At 43.4% G+C, this 24654-nt stretch overlaps 1 pseudogene; it reads left to right on the top strand.

Annotated features, from left to right (window-relative positions):
- Nucleotides 1-18328, top strand: part of LOC101140056 (ankyrin repeat domain-containing protein 18B-like) — a 33884-nt pseudogene extending 15556 nt beyond the window's left edge.
- Nucleotides 18329-24654: the final 6326 nt, after the last annotated feature.

Raw genomic sequence — 24654 nt, 5'->3', positions numbered from 1 at the left:
ATTAAACTTGTATAAAGGGCAGAGTTTTGCTAAGAATTTCAAAGCAATGCATTCATTGCAAAAGATGACTTTAATTATTTAATTTTTTTTTTTTTTGAGACAAGGTCTCACTGTATCACCAGGCTGGAGTGCAGTGGTGCAATCTTGGCTCACTGCAACCTCCACCTCCTGGCTTCAAGCAATTCTCCTGCCTTAGCCTCCTGAGTAGCTGGGACTACAAGTGTGCACCACCATGCCCAGCTAATTTTTGTATTTTTAATAGAGACAGGGTTTCCCCATGTTGGCCAGGATGGTCTCGATCTCCTGACCTCATGATCTGCCTGCCTTGGCCCCCCCAAGTGCTGGGATTACAGACATGAGTCACCACACCTGGCCATTGTTTAATCTTTGTACTAATAAAACACTACCTTTCTAAAATCATGTATATGCAGTAGACCAATATTAACTGTATTTTTGTCTGATTACTCTAAACAGCATTACACAGGTGCATCCTCTGTTATCTAAACTTAAAATAAGTAGAAATTTTACTTTATTTATGTGATTATTTTTCTATTTAAGCAAACTTCAAGTTATGTCTAGTCACTAAAAATACTAAAGGCCACATTTTGTAAGTGATACATTATTTGCATGATAATGTTTCTTGTTTAACTTAAAACATTATTATTATTTTTACTTATTTTAGATGGAGCTGGACTGTGTAGAACAAATAACTAGAGAAACAAAGAGAAGTATGTTGCCAAAATTTATTAATTACATTTAGGTTTATTTTAGAAATTAAGTGTAAATAACAAATGGCATTCCTTTTCATTGTTTGGTTAGTAGATACTATGTCAAGTATTTTTTTTCTTACACACATCTAATGCAAGATGTGAAAACAAAAACTTTCACAGAGAAGACTGTACTTATGCACCATAAATTCATCATGTTCCATAGCTTAAAAAATTCCCAAGAAGTCTATGCATCTGTTTTTTACTGGCTCTACACTTTCTTAAGTTTTGCCATCATCATGGAACTGTCAGCCAGCACACTGAAACGATTCTCAGAAAACAAAGGCATCACCAAGTTCTCAGGGTTTTGGTACAGATTGAAGGCCAACAGACCTCAGACTCATTTTGAAATCCTTAGCTGGGCAATAACCCTTCATAAGCAGTCACTTGACAGGTGACATTTTAAATCTCCTATCATTTACTGTGTCATTGGCTTACATCTGTTCTCAGGAAAAGTTCCAAATTTTTCACCATGAAATAAAAACACCCACGTCAATGTGATTCTTGTCAAGTTACTCAGCCTTGTTTTTTGCCACTTACCGCACTCTACCCTTTGCTCTAGCACCAAAGTGGAGGAGAGTAGAACTCCGCAGGGCTCTTCCTCACCTCAGGCTCTTTGCCTTCGCCTCTTCCCTCTATCTGGCAAGCTTTTCCTTGTCCTTCAGGTATCAACCTATGTTATCTCCTCCACCAGAAAGCCCATGATATTGACATAAAAGTGGGATAGATGTCCCTTTTGTGTGTTCCAGTAGTGCCCTGCTGTATACCTGTCATGGTATCTATGACACTATGTGGACCTTGCCTACCTGTCTGTTTTTTTAGGTTATAGCATATGACTATTGGGAGGTGGACCATGCCATCTTCATCTTGGAATTCCAGTGCTGGTTCTAGTACCTTAGCACGTGGCTGTTGATTACATGAATGAAGAATGAAAAACCTCTGATATTTAAACACAATAGAATTAATGCCATGTGTAAATTATTTAATAGTAATTTTGTATTGTAAATGTACATAGATATTTCTCATTCTTACTAACTCTGATAAAGTTCTCAACTCTTTAGTATTTAAACTCACATTTAGTTAACTGAAGTGTTTTAGGTAAAGAACACAATTCTTTCTTTTTCTTTCCAGTTGTTGCTGTGTTGAACACTTGCTCCCATCTACTTACTTCTCTATAATCCACTGGTAAGCCACATCTAATGAAGAGAATGTTTAACCATAAAGTCTTAAGGAAAAATTTTATTATTTAAAAGATTGTAAAACATTATTACTGGGCTGTTTACACAACATTTTAATTGTTTCTCATAAAATATATAACATTACAATCTTTACTGAAGTAGGATGTTTTTGTATCACATGTGTGATGATAATTTATAGGGTAATTTAAATGATGTTTTTTAGCCTCCTTAAGTTTTAAGTGGATCTTGCAAATGAACACCAGTATTATTGAGTTTGATGTACTCAAATTGCCCAAATGTCAGCTGTTTAACCAGCCAAACAACCAAGTCATCATTGATACTTTAGTAAAGGTCATCGAAGGCTTCTTTGCATTTTACAGCTTTTACTACTTAGGGGAGTTAAGGAGTACCTGCCAGGCTTGTCCATGCTAATGTGACAATTTTCTTTTTGTAGTTGAACCGTATTTTGTGGGGAGATACTTTGAGGCTCTGTAAATATCCAGTTACTTCTCAGAACCCACTAGATTTAGCATTTCATGGATGACTTGTGTTTGAACAATTATTACTATGATGGTTGCCAGATGATTATTTTCTTCTCTTCTTTGCTGTACATGGAGAAGTAGAACCAATAAATAACTGAGAAGGGAAAGCTCATGATTCTGGTGCTCCAATTCCCCAAGATTAGGCCAGTGGTAGACATTTCAAGCTGACTTCATGTCTTTTTTATTTGTCTTCGTTACTCTGTCAGCACTTTTTTAGTTTCTGGAACAAGATATTCTAAGCTAATGTTGTATTTTCTCTGCTCCAGCCATGGAATGAGTGATTTTTCTTAGAAGCAGAGGTGGAGCCACTGAGGAAGCACAGGCGAGCCCTCCCCAGCACGTGCTCACTGGTCCCCAACAGAAGAACCGCTGCCGCATCCATGAGGTACCAAGAAACTAGCAAAGGGCCTTCTGGCTGTCTGGGCACAGTCCTCATGTGGTCCCTGGCTCAGCCTCAAGGGTTCTGCATTAGTCTTCCTGTAGCCTCTGTGCTGTGTCTGTAGATCGGGACTCTGTGGGTAGGGCCCTGGGATGCCCAACAGCACAAGATGTCTCATCTGCCAAATGTCCCTGTCTTCCTCCCACTCTGACACTCAGGAATAGGCTACATGGCATGTCCAGGCAGTGCCAGGCCACCTCACTGTCTCCTTTGAGATTGGCCCAGAGGGCTTTTGGGGTGAGTGTGGAGCTGGGAACCTGGAGCCTGAGGCCAGCTGTCTCTCCCTCTGTCTTGGAGGAAAAGCCATGTCCCAAAAAAAAACCCCAGGGCCTGACCTCTGGACACAAATACAGGGAGGGAGGGTCTGTGGGCTGAGGGGGGCATTGTAATGAGACTTTGAGCATGCTGCTCAGGGGCCTGGTCAGTGGACCATGCTCAGAGATGACCTGGTCATCAGGACCTAGTCAGTTGGGACCTGGTTAGTGGTGGCCTCCTCAGTAAAGGCCTCATCAGTGGGGACCTGGTGACCTAGTCATTGGAAGCCCAGTTCATGGGGACCTGGTCAGTGATGGTCTTCTTAGTGAGGCCTGATGGGTTGGAACATAAACAATGAAAAACTGGTTGGTGGGGCCTATACAGTATACTAGGGGCCTGGTCAGTGTGGGGCCTTAGTGGCTTGGAGCCTCGTCAGTGAGGGCCTGGTCAGAGGGGGCTCGGTCAGCTGGGGACTGATCCATGGAAAATTGTTCAGTGGGGGTCAGGTGAGCAGCGACCTGGTCAACTGTGGTCTTGTCAGTGGGAACCTGGTCAGTGGGGACCAGGTCAGTGGGAAATTGGTCAGTGAGGTCTGGCCTATGAGGCCTATTAAGTGTGAGCCTGGTTAGGAAGACATGGTCAGTGGGGACTTGGTCAGTGGGAACTGGTAAATGGAGAAGTGGTCATTAGAGGCCTCATCAGTGGGAAACTGGTCCTGGGTGGCTGGTCAGTAGGAACCTGGCCAGCTGGCCACTGTGTGACCTCAGGCAGGGGGTTTGTCTGTGGAGTCTCCTTGCCTCCATCTGCAGGGAAGGTGAGTCAGGGCACCTTGGAGGGTGGCTGGAAAGAGAAGGTGAGAAGATGTGTTGAATCCAGCACCACTTGGCAGACCTACAACTTTACACATGACTTGTGTTCCACCTAGAGGGGGTGCCAGCCCTCTCTGCTGTGCCTGGTGCCCCTCCTCTCTGCATCCCCAGGACCACCATGGGTGGGGAAGGCAGAGATTGGGGAGCACCTGTAGAAGCTCTAATGCTGGCCATGAGCCCTCAGTGATGACCTGGGTGCACCTGTGAGTGGAGAAGCTAGGCCTGGCCAGAGAAGCAAGAGAAACACACACACACATATGTGCACACACACACACAGGCACACACGCATGCACAAACACACTGCATCCACACATGTCAGTTCAGGGGATAGAGGACACTGACTCTGGGCCCTGTTGACCCATGCAGGCTCCCATTGTGGTGGGTTGTGTCACCCCACAATGTCACTGTTGTTGAGCCCCCATTGCCTCTGTGTTGTGGAGCAGTTAGAGACACACTGTGGTGTCTGAGTGGTTCTGCGTGAAGGACCGTTTTCTAGGTGAGAGGCACATCTCAACACAGCTGACTGATCAGACTCAAGTGAGTGGGACCTGCTCTCTTCTCTTCCTCCTAGCTTGGGGACAGTCGCTATCAGGTGGGTGGTTTTGGCCTCTGGGCAGCTACTGAGGGTAATCCCTGAACACTCACCGGATGCCTATTCTGTGCTGACAGTCATCTCGTTCATCCTCGCAGCAATTCCATTCTGCATCTTTTCTGATCACCCCCGTGATTACCCAGGACAACCCCATCAGGCCCTCTCACCCAGGCCCAGTCCAGCTCCATGATAACCAAGACGCAGGTCCAGAGACAACTGCCCTGCATGGTGCCTGCATCTGACCCCCCTTGGTGGGTAGTGACCAGCACAACATGGAAGAAGCCAGGGCAGCATGAAGCCAGCTGCCCTGCAGCCCCAGATGGCTCCTAGGCCTTGAGAAGTCATTCTCAAAGGGGAAGCTGGTCATTTTGAGGTCCCTGGAGGGAAGGGTGAATGTGTCATCCCAACAGCCCTGGAAGCCAGCAGCATGCCATACATCTTACCCAACCTGTGTGACAGAGGCCCCCTCCTGGGGCACAAGTCCCATACCTAAAGGGTCCTGTCCCAGTTGAACCTCATCCTGAGCCCTGGGAGGGGAGGAGCACCATGGGCCTCCCTGCAGCAGCCAGGATTACCACCCAGGGGACTCAGCCTTCTGTGGCCCTGGCCAGACTTAGAATTTGGCCCAAGACAAGACAAGCTCACTCGGAGCAGCTTGTCAGTACCCGGGGCCTGTGCATGCCAAGTAAGTCCAAGCTGGCTCAAAGAGCAACCAGCCACCTCTGCAAGGGTGTGCCAGGAGCAGGTGGACCAGCCACCAACCTCACCCACTCAAGGAAACAGGGATGGCCAGGTTCCCACACCCCGAGTGACCACCACCTGACAGCTGATGGAGTGGAGGCCTGAGGAAAAGCAGATGGCACTGGGACCCTACCTCCAGGGCAGAATAACTGATTTACCCTGACTGGCAGCAAGTGAGGTTGGTGGCTGGTCCACCTGCTCCTGGCACACCCTTGCAGAGGTGGCTGGTTGCTCTTTGAGCCAACTTGGCCTTGCCTGGCATGCACAAGCCTCAGTTCAACAACTGTGCTGCAAATGGAGCCACATAGAGGAAATGAGCAGCAGGCTCAGGAGCAGGGTTTGCGCTGCCTCTGGGGCTCCAATCCATGCATCAGGGCTCCTACAGCACTGTGGGCTTCTTGGGTGCCAAGAGGCAGACCACAGGCCCTCTTGAGGAGGATTCTATGTTCAAGTGCAGAAAGGGCCCAATCTGGTGGATGAACCACACGGCCAGCTTCTGGGTACAGGCACAGTGCCACATCTTCCATCACTTCCTGATGTGCCACACCAGCACTGAAGAGACAGCCTAGAGACAGGGCAAGAGGAAGGCTGAGAAGGATGAGATGGTGAGTGCCAGATTCTCCCTGGCTGTGAGCCCACCTCCAGGGTGACACTCAAACTTTAGGAGTGGGAGAGCAAGATTGACAGCTTCAAATGATTCACCAAGAAGATGAACAACAGGACACTCGAATCAGCTTCACAGCCAATGAGTTGACATGCAAGCAGTTGATGGTGACAGGCTTTAAGAAAGAGCATCAGAAGGCTGCCAGTCCTTCAGCCTCAGCCAGGCCTTGGAGCTGGACCAGCCCATCCACTTCACCACAGATGCCTTCAACACTGTCAGTGAGCTCTTTGCCAATCATCCCAGGCAGAACCTGGACCCAGTCATGGACCTGTTAGTGCTGTCTCAGGGACACCAGACCAACATCCTGAACATCATCCACATACACAAGCAAGTTCTTACCAAAGTCGCGGAGGGCAGGCAACATGTGGCAGAAGGGAAGATAGAGATGCAGAGGCTGATGACATCAGAATCACAGGAACAGGAATTCTTTCACCACTTCAGTGGAAATTCACCACTTCCATCCAATTTGAATGAGAGACATGAAATCACAGATGCAGCATTTCTTGCAACAAGAGGTACTATTTTTTCAAAAATCATCCAGGAATTGATAGTGTTGAATGACTAGATATTTGATTGTGGACTGTTTCCAGTTCAAGGATACTTTCTACACAGAATAATAACACCAGCAAGGAGCTAGTGCCAGCTATCCGTGGTAGCACAAGGATGGTTTTGTGCTCAACTGAAATCCAGCTGAATACAGAATTGTGTAGGAAACAGTTAATATGTTGACAGAATAGAAACAGTAGCAAACATGAACTAAATCATGCCATGAATGCCTAAACTACCATTGTAACTTTTGGAAGAATGATAATACCACTTTACTGCTTTTTGAAGTATGAATATTTTAGTGTATATGCTGTAGACCACAAACCCTATAAAGAGTCCCAAATAAGTTGGCTGGATAAAGCCTGCTGTGCATGTCTTTATACTCAAAGACTGATGATGCAATTCGAATATGTGTCCCCACCAAATCTCATATTTAATTATATTTCCTAATGTGGAAGGTGGATCCTGGTATAAGGCAATTGATTTATGAAGGCAAATTTCTCATGAATGGTTCAGCACCATCCCCTTGTACCATCCTCACAATCATGAGTGACTTCTCGTGAGATCTGGCCACTGAAAACTCTATGTCACCTCCCTACTCTGCGTGTTTTCCTCTTGCCATGTGAGACAACTCACTCTTTCTTTGCCTTGTACAAAGATTGAAAGATTTCTGAGGCCTCCCAGAATCAGAAGCCCTGTGCTTCCTGTCCACCCTGCAGAACCATGAGCCAATTAAACCTCTTTTTCAAAATGAATCAAACAGAAAATGGCAAATGACAATTGCAGCATTGCTATAAAGATACCTGAAAATGTGGAAGCAGCTTTGGAACTAGGTAATGGGCAGAGGTTGGAAGAGTTTGGAGAGCTCAAAAGAAGACAGATGAGAAAATTTTTGGACTATCTTAGAGACTGGTTAAATGGTTGTGATAAAAATCCTGGCACAAACATGGATAGTGAAGGCCAGGCTGAGGAGGTCTCAGATAGAAATAAGAAGCTTTCTGGAAAATGTCTTCCTTTTGAATATGGAAAGCTTACACAATGCCTGTACCATCATTATACATTAGAAGCTGTGAACTTGATTTTTATTTCAGAGGCTCATAGGAAAAAGAGACTGTAGCCTTGACTCAGATGAGATTTTGGACTTTGTAAGTTTGAGTTAATGCTGAAATGAGTTAAGACTCATTCTGGCAAGGCATGATTGTATTTTGCAATGTGAGAAGGACATGATATTCATGGGATCAGGGACAGAATAATATGGTTTGTCTCTGTGTCTGTATCAAAACCCATGTGGAATTATACTCCCTAATGTTGGAGGTGGGGCATAGGTGGAAAAAGATTTAGTTATAAAAGGGTGTGGGTAGGTTCTCCAAGAATGATAAAGGACCATCACCTTGATGCTGTCCTCCTGATAGCGAGTGAGTTCTCATGAGATCTGGTTGTTTAAAAGGCTGTGGAACCTCTTTCCTCACTCTGTCTTCCTCCTACTCCTGCCTTAGGAGATATCTCATTGTCTTGGCTTTTGGTATAATTAGGAGGCTTCTTGATTCCTCCCAGAAATGGAAGACACTATGCTTCCTTCACAGCTTGCAAAACCATGATTCAATTAAACCTCTTTCATTTACAATAATAGAGAAAATTAGAACTGCAGAGAGAGCTGTGAAATGTCTTCAAGGCCTTTTTCCCTTTGTCTTGGCTATTAGCACAGGGTTTCTTTATATGCAAATTTCTGAAGTCTTCTTGAATTTTTCCCCTTAAATGGGGTTTTGTGTTATTGCTACATAGCCAACCTGCTATAGAGATACCTGAAAAAGTAGAAGCAGGCTCAGTAGTGGGTAGCAAACAAAGACTGGGAGGGTTTGGAGGGATTAGAACATGACAGAAAGATGAGGGAGAGGGAGGAAGTGATTTAATCATGGATGGGCAGGGGTGGGTGTGGATGGGAAAAGGGGTGGGTAGGGTGGGAATGAGTAGGCTGGCTGTAGGGTGGTGGGAGGGTCGTGGGTAGTAGGAAGGGGGAGTAGCATGCTGCAGAGGCAGAGCCTCATGTAAAACCATTACTAGGGCAGTGCACCTGTGGCTTTGCAGGTTTGAGCCCCCATGGCTGCTCTCATGGACTGGACTAGTGTTTAGTGCCTGTAGCTTTTCCACACTGAGGGTGCAAGCTGTTGGTGGGTCTCTGAATCTGGGGTCTGGAGGGTGGTAGCCCTGTGTGGGGGCTCCAAGTCCATATTTTCCTTCTGCACTGCCCTAGTAGAGGTTTCCCAAGAACTCTGCGTCTGCAGCAGGCTGCTGCCTGGAAACAGTGGGAGGTGGGGGTGGGAGGCAGATCCTTCACCAATGGTTAAGCACCATCTTCTTGATGCTGACCTAGTAACAGTGAGTTCTTATGAGATCTGGTTATATAACAAGGTGTGGCACCTCTTTCCTCTCTCAGTCTTGCTTCTACTCCAGCCATATGAAACATCTCCTTGCCCCTTGGCCTTCTGGTATGGTTGTGAGGCTCCCTGAGACGTCCCAGAAGCAGAAGCCGCTCTGCCTCCTTTACAGCCTGCTCAACCATGAGACAATTAAACCTCTTTTCTTTATGATCATACAGAAAATTAGTGCTATGAAGTGGAGCTATGAAGTGCCTTCAAGGCCCTTTCCCCTTTTCTTGGCAACCAGCACTCAGCTTCTTTGCATGCAACTATCTGGAGCCTTCATGAATTTTCCCCCTGAAAGTGGACTTTTCTTCTTTTACCACACTGCCAGGTTGTGATAAAGATAGCTGACAATGTAGAACCAGGTTCAGAAGTGGGTAAAAGACAGAGGTCAGGAGAGTTGGGAAAGCTTGGAAGACAGCAAGATGAGGAAAATTTGACCGCTGCGGAGAACTGTTAAATTCTTGCGATCAGAAGGCTGACAGAAGGATAAACACTGAAGTCCAGACTTAAAGGGTCTCAGATGAAAATTAGGAATTTCCTGTGAACAGGAGCCATGGTTACATTTGATTGGCCTTAGCAAAGAACGTGGCTGCATGGGGACCCTGCCCTGGACATCTATGAAACTATGAATTTGGGGGTGATGATTTAGGATGTACCTGGTGGAATGAACATCTAGGCAGCCTAGCGAGGTGTCCTGTCTGCATTGAATAGCCTGTGTTCTTATGCGTGACCTAAGAAATGACTTCAAGTTGGAACTTCTATTGAAATGAGAAGTGGAGAACTAAAGTTTGGAAAATCTGCAGCCTGGCCAAGTGGTTCAAAAGAAAAGCTGGTTTTCCAGGGGAAAATTGAAGAAGGCTTAGAGTATCTGCATAAAAAGAAGCCCAGTGCAAATAGCCAAGACAATGGGAAAGAGGCCTCGAAGGCATTTCATGGTCCTCTGCAGCAGCCCTTGCTGTCACAGGCCCTAGGGCCTGGCAGAGAAGAATGGTTTCCTGGGCAAGCTCCATGGCCCCATTGCTGTGTGAATCCTCAGGACACTGCTGGCTGCATCCCTGTAGTTCCAGCTCCAGCCATGGCTGAAAGATGCACAGGTACAGCTTGGGTTACTGCTTCAGAGGTGGCTCCAAGCCTTGATTGTTTCCATATAGTGTTAAGCCAGCAGGTGTACAGAGTAAGAGACTAGAGGCTTGGGAGCCTCTGTGTAGACTCCAGAAGATGCACAGAAAAGCCTGGATGTCTAGGAAAGAAGCTTCTCCAAGAGGCAGGGCCTCCTGGGAAACCTCTACTAGGGGAGCAAAGAAGGGACATATAGGGTTGAAGCCCCCACCACAGGGAGGCATCATTCTCCAAACCCCAGATTCATAGACCCACAAGCAGCTTGCACCCTCAGTGTGGAAAAGCTACGAGGCACACAACACCAGCCGTGTGCATGAGGGCAGCTGCAGGGGCTGAACACTGCAAAGCCACAGGTGCAGATTGGCCCAAGACCTTGGGAGCCCAGCCCTCACACCCCTGTACCATGGATGTGGGACAGGGATTCAAAAAGGATGATTCTGGAGCTGTAGGATTGAGTGACTGGCCTGCTGGGTTTTGGACATTTATGTATCCTATGAATCCCGTCTGTGTTTTGTGCTTCTTTCTAGCAGTTTTTTTTTTTTCTTTTGGCTGAGAAGGCTTACCCATTGCCTGTACAATCATTATACCTTGGAAGTAGAGAAGTTGCCTTATAATGCAGAGACTCATGGGCAGAAGGGACTGTAGACTTGTCTCAGATAAGACTTCGGGCTTTGGATACCTGAGTAAATGCTGGAATGAGTTAAGATTTGGGGGACTGCAGGGAAGGCATCATATTTTGCAATGTGAGAAAGACATGAGATTTGGGGGACCAGGGTCAGAATAATATGATTTGGCTCTGTGCCTCCCCCAAAACTCATGTGGAATTTTAATGGGGAATGTTAAAGGTGGGGGCTGGTGGAAGGTGATTTAATCATGGTGGAGAGTGGAGGTTGGATGGGGGGGATGGGGAGAGTTGGAGGGTATTGGAGGGTGGGGAGAGTTGGGGGGTTTTCGGGGGATGGGGACAGTTGGGGGGATTGTGGTGGGGTTACGGGTGAAAGGCAGGGGTGGAGGTGGATCCTTCACAAATGGTTAAACGCCATCTCCTTAATGCTGTCCTTCTGATGGTGAGTTCTCTTCATAATTTTGGAGCCGTGAGACTGAATGAGCACTGACCTGCTGGGTTTTGGATGTCCATTGTGCCTGTGGTCCCACTTGTGTTATTTTTCTTGGAAATTTCTTCCCTTTGGATTGAGAAAACTTACCCAATACCTGTACCATCATTGTTCCTTGAAAGAAAGGAGTGTGCTTTTAATTTCAGGGACTCATAGGCAGAAGGGCCTTGTCTCAGATGAGACTTTTAACTTTTCACATTTGAGTTAATGCGGGAACGAGTTAAGGCTTTTGGAAACTTTTGAACAGTTGTGATTGTATTTTACTGTGTGAGAAGGACATGGGATTTGGGGGGGTCAACGTCAGCATAATATGATTTGGCTGTGTGCCTCTAGAAAAACTCACTTGGAATTGTAATCCCAAATGTTGGAGGTGGGGCCTGGTGGGAGATTATTTAATCATGGATGAGAGGTGTGGGGGTGGAAGGAAAAAGGGGCGGGTGGGGTGGGGAACAGTAGGCCGGCTGTAGGGTTTTGGGAGGGTGGTGGGTAGTAGGAAGGGACAGTAGCCTGCTGCAGAGGCAGAGTCTCATGGAAAGCCTCTACCAGGGCAGTGCACCTGTGGCTTTGCAGGCTTTAGCCCCCATGGCTGCCTTTATGGGCTGGGCTGGTATTGAGCGCCTATGGCTTTTCCATACTGAGGGTGTGAACTGTTGGTAGGTCTACGAATCTGGGGTCTAGAGGATGGTGGCCTCCTGCAGAGCGACTCAAAGCCCTTGTTTTCCTTCTGCACTGCCACAGAACAGGATTTCCAAGAGGCTCTGCCTCTGCAGCAGGCTTCTGTCTGGAAACAGTAGGGGGTGGAGGTGTGTTGGGGGGTGGATCCTTCACCAGTGGGTAAGCACCATCTTCTTGATGCTGACTTAGTGATAGTGAGTTCTCATGAGATCTGGTTGTATAACAGGCGGTGGCACCTCTTTCCTCCGTGAGTCTTGCTCCTACTCCTGCCATATGAAACATTTCATTGCTGCTTTCCTTCTGGTATGATTGGGAGGCTTTCTGAGTCTTCCCAGAAGCAGAAGCCACCATGCTTTCTTTACAGCCTGAAGACCCATGAGCCAATGAATCCCCTTTTCGTTATGACCACACAGAAAATAAGTACTGCAAAGTGGAGCTATGAAATATCTTCAATGACTTTTCCCCACTGTTTTGGCTGTTAGCACTGGGCTTCTTTGTAACGCAAATATCTGAAGCCTTCTTGAAGTTTCCCCTGGTGGAGAGTGGAGGTTGGATGGGGGGGGATGGGGAGAGTTGGAGGGTATTGGGGGGGTGGGGAGAGTTGTGGGGGATTGTGTTTGGGGTTACGGGTGAAAGGCAGGAGCGCCAGGCTGCAACAAAGATAGCTGAAAATGTAAAGCAGGTTCAGAAGTGGGTAACAGCCAGAGGTTGGCGAGTTTGGAGAGCTTGAAAAAAGACAGGAAGATGAGGGAAAGTTGGGACCATTGTAGAGACTTGTTAAATAGTTTTGATTAAAATGCTGACAGAAGGAAGGCCAGGGAAGGCCAGGGAAGGCCAGGCTTACAAGGTCTCAGATGAAAATGAGGAACTTACTGGGAACAGGAGCCACGGTTACTTTTGTTTTGCTGTAGCAAAGAACGTGGCTGCAGGGCGACCTTGCCCTTGAGATCTGTGAAACTTTGAACTTGAGGGTGATGATTTAGTGCATATCTGGTGGAATGAACTTCTAGGCACCATAGCACAAGAGGGATCCTGTCTGCATCAAACAGCCTGTGCTCTCATGTGTGACCAAGGAAATGACCTCAAGTCGGAGCTTATATTTAAATGACAAGCAGAGCTCAAAAGTTTGGAACATTTGCAGCCTGGCCAAGTTGTCAAAGAGAAAAGCTGATTTTCAGGGGGAAAATTCATGAAGTCTCCAGAAATTTGCATAAAGTGGAGGCCAGTGCTAATAGCCAAGACAATTGTGGGGAAAAGCCTTGGAGGCATTTCAGAGATGTTTGCAGCAGCCCTTGCTGTCACAGGCCCTGGGACCTAGGAGAGAAGAATGGTTTCCTGGGCCAGCCCCATGGCCCTGCTGCTGTGTGCAGCCTCAGGACACTGCTGCCTGCATCCCAGCAGCCCCGGCTGGCTGACATGCCAGCCCCTTGGCCCCCTTTGGACTGTGGAGGCTGACAAGCATGGGAAGGAGGCTGAAGTGGGGCTGAGGACAGCTTGGCACTGGCCTGCAGGTACTCCTTGGCATGAATAACCTGGGTGCCATGAACAATGCCAGGAGGCAAACAGGCTTTTGGGTAGAAGGGAGCAGGTTCCCACTGAAGCCCCACCTGCAAGCTGGGGTGGGGCTGAAGCCTGGGGGGTGGGCTGCCAGTCTTCAGGGAGGAGCTACCCTGTCTGCTGAGAGCTGAAGAGACAATGGGATGACCTGCCTGCAGAGAGGAGCTGCCCTCTCTGCTGAGAGCTCAGCACTCAACAGGACACCCTGGCTATGGAGAGGAGCTACCCACTGCGGGTCTCCTCTGAGCTGTCTTATCTCTCAGTAAAGCTCCTCTTCATCTTGTTCACCTTCCACTTGTCTGCATATATCATTCTTCCTGGTCACAGGACAAGAACTGGAGGCCTGCTGAATGGCGGAGCTAAAATAGCTATAACACAAACAGCGCTGAAACATGCCCCTTGTTTGTCACATTGCAAGCAATGAGAGGAGAGAAGAGAAGAGCTGTGGCTCTTCAGGGAGCCCAGACCTAGGAACTCGGAGCCAGGGCTGTGACACCCTGTTTAGGGCTCTGTGGGTTCCTGGCATCTCCAAGGTTCTGGGCACCACCACATTCCCTGGTGTCAGCCGTGGAAGCTGCTTATGGTATGCCTGGTCTAGCTGCAGCCTTGCATGCAGCTGGCACCCATGCCAGTGCCTAAAGCTGCCTGCCCATCGCCTATACCCCCTCAGCCGGCATGCCTGGCTGTGTGCAGTGGCTGGACCCCATGCTTGCTCACACACCCCTTGCTCCTCCGTGCCTGGCTCACCCTTGGCAGACAATCGATCCAGGCTCATAGTGGGAACTGAGCACAACCTGCCAGGCTGAGTGGGTGGAACAAGACTAGAGATCCAGAGCAAAACTCGGGCAAAGGCGCCACTGGCCATAGAGGCTTTTGGCTGATGAAGTAATACCCCAAGGATCTCGTAACAATACCAGATGGAAATCTGGATCCACACAAAGAAATGGTCTACACCAGAAATAGTAACATCGTGTATCTATACCAGAAATAGTAACAACATGGATATATACTTTACTATTATTTAAACTTCTCTAAAAGATAATTGTTTAGAAAATAAAGTAATATGCAGTTTATAATATATGTAAAAGTAAAATGGATGACAATAAGAGCTTAAAGACTAAAAGGGGGGAAGTTTACTATTCTCAGATTCTTAAACTGTACATGATGTGATCTACTGTCACCTGAAGGTCGGCCGTGATCCGTTAAAGATGTACACTGTAAACCCTGGAGCCACCACTAAGATAACAAACCAAAAGATTACAGCTATTAACTAACAAAGGAGATCAAATGGAATCATAAAAATGTATTGGGTAAATCCAAAAGAAGACAGAAAAAGATGTAAAAGAGAATAAAGGACAGATGGGATGAGTAGAAAACAATAGCAAGATAAGAGACTCAACCATATTAGGAATTACATTACATTTAAATTGATTTAGAAGACAGGTTGTCAGATTGGATTTTTTTTTAAAGTTGGTTGTATTTTGCTTACAAGAAGTGTACTTTATTTATTTACTTATTTTTGGAGATGGAGTTTTGTTCCTGTTGCCCAGGTTGGAATGCAACCATACCCATGCTTTTTATAAGTAGTTGATTAGGACTATCCAAGGGTGATATTTTGCATATTTCTATTGCCAAATCTCGCCAGGTACTGTGAGTGCTTTCTTTACCACTGGAAACAGAACCACTAGCATCTTTAATTCTAATCAGATTAGAAAGCCAATTCTGGAAACTTCAGAACAAATTCAGGAAATTTATTCTTAAAATTTTGTTTCTCTAGAACCACTGTTAGTACTAAATCACGCTAATCTCAGTACTAATCTGTATTAGTCACGTACCTTCCAAAAGGAAAACACCCAGAACCCACTAGATGCTTAGATGGATATGTGGACACATAGGTACATTTATTGTAAGAAATTGGTTTATGTGATTACAGAGACTGAGGAGTCCAAAATTTGCAGTTGGCAAGCTAGAGACCCAGGGAAGTTGGTAACGTAGGTCCACCCCAATTCCAAAGGCCTGAATACCAGGAGAGCTGATGGTGTAAGTTCCAGTCCCAGTCTGAGTCCAAAGGCAGAAGGACACTGATATCCTGTTCAAAGACTATCATAGAGAAACAATTATTTATTACTCAAACTTTCATTCCATTCAGGCCTTCAAGGAACGATATGAGGTCCACCTACAATGTGGAGAGCAATCTGCTTTACTCAGTCGTACCTGGGAGGCTTCAAGACTTCCGAGGAGGGTGTTAAACTTCCTTCAGACATGGAATTAAATTTTGATTCAATTTTATCCACCCGTCTTGGGAAAAAGGGAATGCTTCACCTACTGGATGGTTTAAATTATTTTGTTGTAATCATTATAAAAATGTGTACATCTGTGGACAAATAGAAACAATGAATGAGCCAAATACATACTTGGAAATTCACAAAAATGTGAGTTTTATATAGACATAATCTGATAAGCTTGGAAATTTTTAAAAAATGCTTTTCGAATAAGCTCAGTGTTTACAATAGTCTTGTTTCTTTTACTTGTCAAAGGCTCTGCCATCTGAAAATATTCAAACCATGAGTTTCATGGGCCCTGCCTGTGAGAAAATGTGCATTTTCCACATAAAATCCATTTCCTTGTCAGATATTTTACAACTCACCCTGTTTAAACAGACTCTGTATTTAAAGCTAGAAGATTTATCACACAGCAAGTTCAACCTCAGGAATTCCATATAAGTCCACAAGCATATGTGTCTAAAAACTGTTGAGTAAGTAAATTCAATGATGAAAACTGTAATTTATATCAAGGATGAGAAATACTCTCTTTGTAGGTCTATGGTCAATGACTAATATATGAAGAATTCATGCAGTTGATCATCTAAATAATGCTACACATGTCTGTTTCCATTGGTGTGTGGACAAGAACATGTGTCAGTAAAAAAAAGTTTTGAAATAAATCTCAGATATTATGATTGTTTCATTTTCTCTAATAAAATGTGAACATTTATTCATTCTTGGAAAATAATTTTGAATAGAGGTATATTCAGGTATATGTGTTATATTCCTTTACTGTTAACTTCATAGGCATTAGTTTCATTAATTAAATATAATGTGGCTTTGGTGGAATGAAAAAACACTAGCCTGAAGCTGAACTGGTCACTTTTCAGTTTTGTGTTTGGTGGGTGTGGACAGACATGATGTAATTCTTTGGAGAATTGAGACAACTTGGGAGATTTACAGGGCACACGTGACTGTATTTCCATTAGTGAAATTGTCACACATTAAAGACAGAGTAGGCATATTAGAGCTAAAATGTATTCAAAGGACCTTTATCAAATAAATGTCAGTTGTGGAAATAAATGTTAAGTTGGAATATGTGAAAGACAAATGGAAAATAAATGGAGACCATTCATTCACGGACAGGTAGAGAAACATTCAGTGAAAGCTAAAAAGATTGAAATAGGGTCGGCTGGGTGCAGTGGCTCACGACTGTAATCCCAGCACTTTGGGAAGCCGAGGTGGGTGGATCACGAGGTCAGGAGATTGAGACCATCCTGACTAACATGGTGAAACCCCGTCTCTACTAAAAATACAAAAAAAATAAAATAAAATTAGCCGGGCGTGGTGGCAGGTGCCTGTAGTCCCAGCTACTCGGGAGGCTGAGGCAGGAGAATGGCCTGAACCCAGGAGGCGGAGCTTGCAGTAAGCCAAGATCACACCACTGCACTCCAGCCTGGGTGACTGAGCAAGACTCCGACCGTCTCAAAAAAAAAAAAAAAAAAAGTTTGAAATAGAGTCATGAAAGGCGATTTATTTGTTTTCAGATAAGTGACATTTAGATAACAACTTGAAACGTTGATAGGAAAGTTCCAGTAGGATGGGAATGATTGAAAGAACAAGAGAGTAGGGAAATAATTGACAGGAGATGCCAGGAGGTGGACGGAGAGCACAAGTAGACAGATTTTACTTTCCCGGAGGGATTCCTCAACTGGATTGGAAGGGAAGGCAACAAAAAGTGACTGGGATATAGCGTGATTTTAAAGGCGGAATACATCAAAGTCTGGGGGTAGTTGATGCAGAAGACTTTGAACAAATGTGAATATGTCTTTATGGAATGTTCCCATCCTGCACCAATATAAGTGTGCTGCTAAACCAGAGAGAGCTCTCTGGAAGGGACTTCCTTGCTAGTGTTACAGGAAAGGGGTCCCTATACAGACTCCAAGAGAGGGTTCTTGGATCTTGTGAAAGAAAGAATTCAGGGCCAGTCCACGGTGCAAAGCAAAAGCAAATTTATTAAGAAAGTAAAGTGGCGAAAGAACAGCTACTCCATAGACAGAGCCGGGAGTTCCCAAAAGGAAGAAGAGGAACGCGTCCACCCTAGGTACAACGCTTGTTTATATATAGGATAAATAAAGATCATGGGAAGATGTGCTATCCTACAAGGGTTTGTGATAAAGGATTAATTTTCTTATGTTTTGCAAGGATCGATATTATTATCTTTAAAGCAAAATTAGGAATGCTTCTGTTCTCAAGATATCAGGATATCAAGACAATCCCAAGTCTGGGCCTGTTTAGTAAACATTATCAATCTGTTCTCTTAGCAGTAAACATCTAGAGGCTAGGAATGCCTAACTTTCTGGGAATGCAGCCCAGCAAGTCCCAGCCTTATTTTCTTAGCCTTCACTCAAGATGGAATCATTCTGGCTGGAAAGCCTTCAACACTAGGAAAAGCACAAATTGTATAAGTGGAACAATTTGGAAACAAGTGTCAGGTAGTCTTTCTTTAGACACAACACGACTTTGACGTAACAATTGCAAATAATGCTTTGCAACCACGTCAATAGTGGTATCTTGAGGGGAACTACAGAATTTGAAAATAAATGTACTCTTTACCTAATTACTAATTTTTTTCATTTATTCTTATGTCTTACAAATATGATTATATTTGTTTAGGAATAAAAATTTGTTTCTTAAGGAATTCATCTATTTTTGTTGTAGTTCCCATTGGAAAACACATTTTTTTGTTAGAATTGTATAATCCCAATAAGTGACCTGTATTCATGAAGGCTAAGAATAGAAACAAGTAATGGTAGCTCAGAGGCTCAGGTTGGAACATAATGGCTCTGCCTCCTGAGAAGAGGGAAGGTCTAATATTACGTTAGACCACATGTGGCATCTTTATATTTGCTAAGGGATAGTTAGTGCTTGCATTTCTCAAAACAGTCTTACATTATCACAATCTGCGTTCAACTAGTTCAAAATTCAAGCTTAGTGGATTTTTTTCCACAGTAGTCATGCTAATGTAAATAGCACATTTGCAGTGAAAATGTTCCAGTTTTATTCTTAAGATGTTTTAGGGCAGTGCTTCTCAAATTTTAATGTGCAAGATCCTTATGATCATGTTAAATGCAGATTCGAAGTCAACGTAGGTGTAAGTAGGGAAGTCTGCATTTCAAACAAGCTCCCAAGTGAGGTTGGTGCCTTGCATAGTAAACTTGTCATTTGCAGTTAGATACCCGCTTACCAACAGAAAGTGACCAGTTAAGAAGGAACACATGCTCACCAAATGCTTATCTCAATAAATTTCTTTACACAGACTTATTAAAATCAACTTAACATACGATACACATGACATATATAACATACCTGTCTTTAGAAAAATAAATTGATGGTTTTTTTGTCTGCCATATATGCCAAATAAATGGAAAACTGAAGATAATTTTTTTGGTTAAAATTTGGTCTTCGCATTAAAATTAGTTTGAAGGGTATTTTTCTGAGAAAAGAATCTCTCTTTCTCCATATATATACTATTTAACATTTAACTTTAATTTGAAGTAACATTTTCAAGAACCATGCTGTAAGGTAGTTTCCAGGGACCAAATTGTTAAAACAGATGTTAAACAAATTGTTAAAACAAATATATCCCTTAGCAAATATAAATATGCCACATGTGGTCTAATGTAATATTAGACCTTCCCTCTTCTCAGGAGGCATAGCCATTATGTTCCAACCTGAGCCTCTGAGCTACCATTACTTGTTTCTATTCTTAGCCTTCATGAATACAGATCACTTATTGGGATTATACTATTCTAACAAAAAAAAATGTGTTTTCCAATGGGAACTACAACAAAAATAGATGAATTCCTTAAGAAACAAATTTTTATTCCTAAACAAATATAATCATATTTGTAAGACATAAGAATAAATGAAAACTGATGTGAACATTTTGTATTATGACATTAAAGAGGGAATTCTTATTTGGACTCTGCATTAGCTGAAAGTTCAGTGCATTCTGTAGTTTTCATATGAATTTATTCCACTACATTAGGTTCTAGATTTTAATATTTGTAGAGTTGGCTGCATGCAGTAGGGAAAATGTCTTTTGCTCTTAGAAGTCATGAGAACTAAGTAGTCACAAGGCGATTTAGTGCATTTAAGCCAGATTTCATCCTGTGAAATCCAGGAGCAGATTTTTTTTTTTTTTTTTTTTTAGCCAAAATTAGTTACTTTAAGAAACAAAGAATAGAAATTCCTTCAACAAAGAAAATTCTGTCTGGTAATCTAGTTGACATAAAGATAACAAAATATTGAATTTTTTAATGATTTCTTTGAGTCTAGGATGTGCCCAAGGAAACCTGTCCTTTGGCAGGAAAATAGTAGACATTTTCTTGAAACTATCGACTCATGCAACAACTTGGATAAAACTCAGTGGCGTTATGGTGAGTGAACAAAGTCATTCAAAAAGTTCATACTGTATTGATTCCATTATATGACATTCTCGAAAGATAAAACTATAGGGATAGAAAATAGATCAGTGATTGCCAGTGCTTGGTGGCATAAGGAAGGCTTTGATAAAGAGGCAGCATGTGGGAATTTTTTTAGGGTGATAGAAATGTATCTTATTGTGGTGATCGTTATATATATATGTCTTAGAATTTATAGAAATGTGCACCACAAAAAGGTCAATTTTACTGTATGATAATTATAAAAACAAAAGAAAATAGAAAAAAGTGTGAGACAAAAAATATTAATTTACCTCAGAAACTAAATTAGCTTTTCCCATTGTATGGACCTGAGGATTTATGAAAATTGCTTTCTTCCATATGCAGCCAGGCATGAAGCTGACTTGTGCCTCCATTCCCTGGAAGAATACATCGGGGAAATGGTGGTAATAGAAGATGCGACTCTGTTTGCTGGATTTAGATGCCATTACTGCAAGAGCACAGAGTGCTTCATGTAGTTGCAGACAGAAACTATAATGGAAATATTACTTAACAATGTATCACTTTATATTTCTTCTTTCTTTTTTTTTTTTTGTTTTTTTTGAGATGCAGTCTCGCTCTGTCGCCCAGGCTGGGGTGCAGTGGCACAGTCGAGGCTCACTGCAACCTCTGCCTCCCAGTTCAAGTGATTCTCCTGCCTCAGCCTCCTGAGTAGCTGGGATTACAGGCATGTGTCACCACGCCCGGATAATTTTTGTATTTTTAGTAGAGATGGAGTTTCACCACGTTGGTCAGGATGGTCTCGAACTCCTGACCTCATGATTGGCCCACCTCAGCCTCCCAGAGTGCTGGGATTACAGGCGTGAGCCACCGCGCTCGGCCACTTTATATTTCTTTGAATATAATATCCCAAGTAAGAATTTGGGATTGTGGACCGGACATGGTGGCTCACGCCTGTAATCCCAGCTACTTGGGAGGCTGAGGCAGGAGAATTGCTTGAACCTGGGAGATGGAGGTTGCTGTGAGCCAAGATAGCACCACTGCACTCCTCCAGCCTGGGCCACAGAATGAGACTCGGTCTCAAAACAAAACAAAACAAAACAAAACGGAATTTGAGATTGTGTTTAAATATAGTAAGTACATTTGATAATCAACTGCATGGCAGTCAAATCTTAAATTCTAAAACCACTACATCTCTGAGTCAAAAAGTTGTTTTTGTGGTAGTAGTCTAAAAGAAAAATTCTCACCAACACCACCTCAGGGCATTGTAAAAAGTGTTGCTGATTCTTTTCATTAGGGTGGTAATTGCTAAGTAAAGACTAATGTATCGTGGGTTATAAGGGCTTTTTTTTCCTCCATGTTGGAATAAAACACGGTGTAAGGGCAAAGCTGGTGTGTATTAAATTAGCCCTGATGCAGATTGGCTTTCCATATTCCGTATAAGGAATCTGAGGTTTATTTTTTATTTTATTTTATTTTTTTCTGAGATGGAGTCTCCCTCTGTCGCCCAGGCTGGAGTGTAGCGGCGCGATCTCTGCTCACCGCAAGCTCCGCCTCCCGGGTTCACGCCATTCTCCTGCCTCAGCCTCTCAGGTGTCTGAGACTACAGGCGCCCGCCACCAAACTCGGCGAATTTCTTTTTTTTTTTTTTTTTTTTTTGTATTTTTAGTAGAGACGGGGTTTCACCGTGTTAGCCAGGATGGTCTCGATCTCCTGACCTCGTGATCCGCCCTCCTCGGCCTCCCAAAGTGCTGGGATTACAAGCGTGAGCCACCGCGCCCGGCCAGGAGTCTGAGGTTTAGAGCGTTGAAGGAATTTGCCCAAAGTCCAGGCACTGGTCAAGAGAAGCCATGCTGAGAACCCAGTCTCATAACTCCAAGCGTGTCTTGACACAGTCAGGTACTCCCTGCTCTCTGCTAAAGGAAGTGAGTAGTTACCATCATTTAGTCATCGACTCATTCAACTAGTATATATCGAATAGAACCTAGGTGACAGGTGCTGCTCCTGGCAGAAGGCACTGTTCTATTAATAGATGTTGGGGTTGTTTCTCTCATCAGAAATATATTAAACCTTGTACAAAAACAAATGTCTTCCTTTGAGTTTCCTTTGCACTTCCAGAGTTTAGCTAAAAATGCCTATCAAGTGAAAGCAGTTTTCTGCTCAGAATCTGCAAATAAACGTGGATTCTGAGAATTATTATTTTAGAAATTAAATCTTCCCTTCAGTTATGTATAAATAACTTAAAATTACTAGAAATTAAAATCAAAGAAAATCTGGAATTACTGAAAATTTTATTTGGAGTTTATTAAAGAATGAAATTATACACACACAAATACACATATACACGTATACTAATAAAAACTAATTCTTTATATCATGCCAACAAAAAGTAATTCTGCTGTTTCTGTTCCTACAACACCTAGCTTTACTATTTAATTTTATGTTAAATTTTGATTATTCACATTTAAACACAATGAGAGTGCTTTTTGGTCATTGAGAGAACATGATAGTATCATAAATAAATATTGTAAAATATTAAATATTACTACTAATAAAGAAACTAAATAATTAAAATACTAGTAAATATGGTCTCAATCATTAAATGTAATGATAATTTTATTTTGATCCTTAGCCCAGACTGATCTTTTCATACAACGTCATTAGAAGGCACTTTGATTTATATTATTGTTTCAGCACCATGCTGGTAGTACCTGCTAGGAAATAAGCAACTTCCCACATCAGAACTGCCAATGGGAACAACCAGAAGCCTCATGGAGATCTGGCACGGGGGCCAGCGAGGGCAGAACGGGAGTCAGCATTGCGCTCATGGCTCTCCAAGAGAGTCTTGGCAGTGGAGCACCCTGAGGAAATGGGAGAGTTAGCCATGAGGCCTGGTACACCAGCATTTCCTCCACCTTTCCTATATGCCAGGGGATTTACGAAAGATTTTTTTTTATAGGAACAAATAGACTATTTATATCCCCAACAATCACCTTTTTTTTTTTTAAGACAGAATCTCAAAGTCAGTTTTCAGAAAGTATGTGAGGATTTATTGCGTTCCAGGTAAAAGCAGCTGCCCATTATATGAAATATTTTTTTTTTTTTTTTTGAGACAGAGTCTCACTCTGTTGCCCAGGCTGGAGTGCAGTGGTGCGATCTCGGCTCACTGCAACCTCCACCTCCTGGGTTCAAGCGATTCTCCTGCCTCAGCCTCCCGAGTAGCTGGGATTACAGGAGTGCACCACCACGCCCAGCTAATATTTTTGTATTTTTAGTAGAGATGGGGTTTCACCATGTTCGTCAGGCTGGTCTCGAACTCCAGATCTCAAATGATCCGCCCACCTCGGCCTCCTGAAGTGCTGGGATTACAGGTGTGAGCCACACCGTGCCTGGTGCAACAATCACCTTTGACACTTCATATTATAGCAGAGAATGTCTTTCCTCTTGATTATTCAAGAAAAAATATATAAATGTATACATTAATTTCTATACAATTATGAGCTAAACAATACTGAATATATCTTATTAGATTTAAATAAAATTTAAGTAACAATTTTATTTCATCATTTCTAATAGTACGAGTTAAATAGATACTATGAGTAGAATTTGTTGTATGGATAAATGGAAGTAAGCATGGATATGTTTGTATATAATAAAATACAGTCAGCATGAATTTTATCCAATTTTTAAATAAACATAGAGTTATAAATTAAAATTAACCAGCCATACCAACCCATTTGAATCTATAGTTTCCTACAAGGGAATGAAAGGCAAGGTAACAGCGAGCCTCCAAATGTTTTAGTCACACAGCGTAGAGCACCCACAAATCATCTCACCCCTCTGTCGGGGGATGCTGTGGGGCACCCCGGCTTCACTAGTAGTGCTTCTCTGAGCTCATTCCTGCACCTTTTCTTCTGGAAGCCTGAACAATGATGCAGAGATACTGTTTTCTTTGTTGTAGAAAACAGCAGAAGGTCTGTGCTCACGAGGGCAATATTAGGTCCTCATCAGCTGTGGCTTGCTATCTCCAGCACATCAATGAATGGAGAAAATAAGATTTAAACAAAGATCAGTGTCTCCATTCTCTAACATTTTACTCAAAATATTGGTTAGGTTAGACTCCACACCCACCAAAACCCAAAAGACATTCCGTCTCACAGATGCTCTACATTCTTTCAATACAGAAACCTTACAACAAAGCCTACAATATACACTTGTTTTAGTAAAATAATTGGTCCAGTTAGTAAAAAATGAGTTGAATTAGTGTTCTCCCTCTCACATATTATAACTTTTTTCAATTACAGAGATGTTTACAGAATTTATCTGAGGTGCTTTCTGTGTATCTCTGAAAACACCTTCATAATAGTAGGCACACCCTGGCTAGGGGTTCTCGGCCCTGGCTGCTCACTGGCATCACCAGGAGAGCTCTGGACATACTGAGGCCTGAGCCCTTCCCCCAGACA

This window comes from Gorilla gorilla, chromosome 13 (genome assembly GCF_029281585.2).
Source record: "Gorilla gorilla gorilla isolate KB3781 chromosome 13, NHGRI_mGorGor1-v2.1_pri, whole genome shotgun sequence".
Taxonomy (NCBI): Eukaryota; Metazoa; Chordata; class Mammalia; order Primates; family Hominidae; genus Gorilla; species Gorilla gorilla.
This window is presented reverse-complemented; position numbering and strand designations above follow the sequence as displayed.